Source organism: Musca autumnalis, unplaced genomic scaffold (assembly GCF_047663935.1).
Source record: "Musca autumnalis isolate F117 unplaced genomic scaffold, ASM4766393v1 scaffold_3, whole genome shotgun sequence".
Classification (NCBI taxonomy): Eukaryota; Metazoa; Arthropoda; class Insecta; order Diptera; family Muscidae; genus Musca; species Musca autumnalis.
In genome coordinates, this window is record NW_027411866.1 from 139,993,134 (window position 1) to 139,998,071 (window position 4,938).

The window sequence follows — 4,938 nt, forward strand, 5'->3', positions numbered from 1 at the left end:
TGAAGGCAATATATGTACATGATAATTACTAATTTCGTTATGCTGTTCTTCCTCGTGATTAAGGATTGGGGATATCCGGCCTTTTGCATTTCCAGGATATCGGAAGTGAAAAATATCAATCCCGGGAATATGGGCAATCGAATAATATATGTTAGAAATATGTTTGGATCCAAACAACTGGACTGGTTGCAAACAAATACAGTATAGTCTCCATAATCCGGACAACGCGGTAATGCGAATACTAGAATTTTTTACATTGTAGACTCGGTAATACGGACATCTCATATTTTTCGTACCTCGATAATCCGAACATCAATATTTTTTCCTATCTTGAGCATTATATTCTTATTTATTCCAATGACGTTTTCATTCTTAGCAATTGGTGTATAAATAAGAAAATTTAAGATTTTTAAAGTTTTCGGTCCACATCTCGTCTTTCTGGCTAGCCACTGTTGACACAATATGGAATTAACTATTTGAATCTGTCGAATGATTTTACTACCCTTCAAGCATCGATGTCTAACTATGATAAACAACAGTATTTTCAACATAGTGTTGGTAGCCTAGTTCCCTTAAAAATCGATGTAGGGTGTTCCTTTCCTCTAAAGGAATTAGTTCTTTAGGCCTCCGATTAGTGAGAAAGTCCTTTGGAACTGTGTAATTTATTCCAATGATATTTTAATGTCATCAATTTAACCACTATAAGCATAAAATGCTTTCAACTCATAAGAAGTTATGCTCAAACCAATCCAACGTGTCTCGAGCAAAAAATGCGGGTAGGCATTGGCGGGGAAGTAAGCCCAAATAATCTAACTACAAAAATTTATATTTTTGCTTGATTATCGTATTGAGAATTCTGGCAAGTAAGATTCATCACCATCTTACAGCCTGTAATGTCATTAAATAAAAAGTAAGCGGGTAGTTCAATGGGGAAGGTACCCCACAATGTTTACAAATAATAAATATAGTTTATCAGAGTAAAATCTTATAGCAATCAAAGTCGCAACAAATCAGATGGACAGGCTCAGGGGCTGAAACATAGGACCGAAATATCAAATTTTGTATTGTATAATTTTTGATTCATTGAAGGCTCGAGAGTCTTTAATTTTTTTTTGAAGAAATGCAAAAAGCAGACTTATGTGTCACGAGAAAAAAACGAGGGTAGACAAAGGAAGGGAAGTAACCCCAATAGAATCCAACTATAAAAATTAATATTTCTGATTTATTATTGGTTTGGAAATTGTTGGGAAAAAATAACGCGGAAAGATATGAGAGAGAAGTATCCCCAATATGAAGCCAATATCAAATAATCCCAGCAAAATTTGAAGGAAGGGGTTTCATGCGATGGCGTGATTTAATGGCATCTTTTGCATTGGTTCATACGAAGTCGTGAAAGATCCGATCTTTTCATCATCATTTGAACCCATTCCATCGATCCAATTGAGATGAATTTTGTGTTTTTATTTTATTTATACACATTTTACTAAACACATATGTAAATAAGATTAATTATTTACAGTAGGCTTGATGTTGTCGGAGACTCGAAATCACAACCAACGTTGTTAAAACTCTCGTCGTAATGATAATGTCATTGCAAAGGGTTGGTGAAAATAACATGCCAAAGCATTGGTAAAAATGACATTCCAAAGTATAGGTGAAAATGACATGTCAAAGCATTGGTGTAAATGACATGCTTTGGATCCAAAAATGAATAGCATCTTTTGGAGTCCACGCTCATATAAAATTCATCGATGAAGATGCTAAAAAGATGAAATGCCAGATCACTTGCACCCATGATTGAATGGCATCTTTGGCATCGGACATTTTCCTGGGATGCATTTCTGAATAATTGGAAATAATAGAAGTAATCAGTATTAACCGACGCTATGCATATAAAATATATTTTTCGTAAAACGAATTTGTGTGGGAGTCTTAGACCGTGGTAAATGTGATCTACTTACTAAAAAACTTTAGGGAGATACAGGGAGTGTCATTCCTTTAATATACGAAAACTACTTCTTAGTAACTTACTTACTTAGCTGGCCCATTACAGAACATTTGTTTTATAGGCCGAACTAAGAAAAGATCTCCAATTCTCTCTATTTGTTGTTTTGCTTTCTGGAATACCGCGCCTTTTCATCTCATCATCCACTTGTTTGCGCCATCTATTCCATGGCCTGCCAATTCTGCGTGCACCGCCAAGCGGTCCGTGTTTATACACCTTTTTAGCGGGTTCATCATCATACAGCAGATACAGCTCGTGGTTCATGCGACATCGATATTCACCGTCAACGCAGATTGGTCCGTAGATCTTTCGAAGAATTTTTCTCTCAAACACACCAAGCACTGCCATGTCTGCTTGCGCAAGTACCCAGGCTTCGGAGCCATACATCAGCACGGGTAGTATCAGTGTTTTGTAGAGCGTTATTTTTGTTTGACGAGATGTGGCTTTGTTTTTAAATTGCTTACTTAAACCAAAGTAGCATCTGTTGGCCAATACAATTCTTCTTTTTATTTCACAACTGATGTCGTTTGTTGTGTTTACGGAGGTGCCGAGGTAGACGAAGTCTTTTACTACCTCAATGTTATAGGAACCAACTTCCACAGTCGGTCCGAGCTCAATGGACGCATTGCGCGTCGACACCGTCAACTTGGTCTTCTCACCGTTTACCGCCAGACCCACTTTAGCAGATTCTCCTTCGACCTTCATAAAGGTATCAGTTACTTCTTTTACTGATCGGCCTATGATGTCTATATCATCAGCATAAGCAAGTAACATGTGGCTATTGGTGTAGATTGTGCCACTTCTTTTGACGTTTGCCTCTCGTATAACCTTTTCCAGCAGGATGTTAAAGAGATCACACGAAAGGCTGTCTCCTTGTCTGAAACCGCTTTTGGTACCAAACTCTTCGGAGAGGTTCTTTCCTATTTTAACTGAGGACCTCGTGTCAGTTAAAGTCGTTTTGCAAAGCCGGATGAGCTTTGAGGTGATACCAAATTCAGACATGGCTTGGAATACCTTTGAACGTAGCAGGCAGTCGAAGGCTGCTTTATAATCGACAAAAAGGTGGTAGGTGTCGATCTGCATCCAGGATTTGCCGCAGGGTAAATATCTGGTCAATGGTGGACTTGCCAGGTCTAAAGCCGCATTGGTATGGTCCAATTATCTCGTTGACCATAGGCTTTAGTCGTTTGCACAATATCCCTGACACGATCTTGTAGGCAATAGGGAGTAGACTTATGCTCCTATAGTTAGAGCATACAGTCTTATCTGCCTTCTTGTGGACGGGGCACAGGATACTCATGTTCCAATCGTCGGGTACTCGTTCTTCCTGCCAGATGGTGCTAACTAGCTGATGAATACACCTTATCAGCGTGTCGCCTCCGGTTTTGAACAGCTTGGCTGGTAAGCTATCGGCTCCTGCTGCCTTATTATTCTTCAGCCTATTTATTGCTGTCTTTACCTCATATTGGCTGGGCGGTATACATTCAACACCATCTTCTGGGATTGGGACTGTGGTATCTTCGTCGTCTTCGCTGCTATTAGATACCAACAGTTTTGAAAAATGTTCTTTCCATATCCTGAGTACACTATCTGTATCAGTTACCAAATTACCTTGCTGGTCTCTATAGGAGGATGTGTCTGTACCAAAGCCATCAGTTTGATGCTTGACTCTTTGGTAGAATTTTCGGACTTCATTCTGGCTCCTGTACATCTCGAATTTTTCACACTCCCGCTTTTCGATTTCTTTCTTTTTCTTGCGGAAAAGACGTTTCTCTTCTCTTCTTTTCTCCCGATATCTCTCTCGTGCGCTACGCGTTGCTAAGGATTGTAAAGTAGCCCGATATGCCGCATTTTTCTCTTCAGTGGCAGCACGACACTCCTGAACATACCATGGATTCCTTGGTGGAGGTCACTGGTATCCAAGTATGGATTTTGCGGCTGTTTGCATGGAGTGGGCAATGCTTTGCCATTGCGCTGATATGTTATGGGGATGAGGAGTGCTTTGATTAAGCAATTGGGCTAGTTGAGTGGAATATGCTGTGTTTTAGTCTCCGACTAACTACGAATCCGCAACCAAACTCATGCTTTACGTCAGGGCAGCTATAATACAGTGCGTCACCTTTAGGTGTTGTTGTGACGCCTTTCCCAATCCATCGTATTTCCTGTATGGCAGTAATATCGGCCTTGTACTTTTCAAGTACGTCTGCCAATGCGAAGACTGCACCTTCTCTATAAAGAGTGCGAACATTCCAGGTGCAGATTCGCAGGTCATAGTCCTTAAAACGTTTGCGGGGTTCGACAACTTTAGAGGGGTTTGTTTTTCTATTCTTTCGTGGACAATAGTGGACTTACCAGGTTTAAAGCTGCATTGGTATAGTGCAATTATTTCGTTGACCATAGGCTTTAGTCGTTCGCACAATATCCCAGACACTATCTTGTAGGCAATAGGGAGACGACTTTTGCCCCTTTAGTTAGAGCATATAGTCTTATCTCCTTTCTTGTGGACGGGGCACAATATGCTCAGGTTCCAATCGCCGGGTACGATTTCTTCCTGTCAGATGATGCTAACTAGCTGATGCATACACCTTATCAGTGTGTCGCCTCCTATTGTGTACATCTCGGCTAGTAAGTCATCGGCTTCTGCTGCCTTATTATTCTTCAACCGGTTTATTGCTGTCTTTACCTCATCTTGTTTGGGTAATCAATACCATCTTCTGGGTTCGGATCTGTTGTATCTTCGTCATCTTCGTTAGTATTGGATACCAACAGTTCAAAAAATGCCCTCTCTATACCCTGAACACTCGGCCGAATTTAACGCCTTTCTTACTTGTATTTATATTAGGGTGGGGCGATTTGTGTGGAAGCAAAAAAACCTTAATGAGCCCTTCGCGTTTCTGATTCCTGGGATTGAACTGAGCAAAAAAGTCCACTGG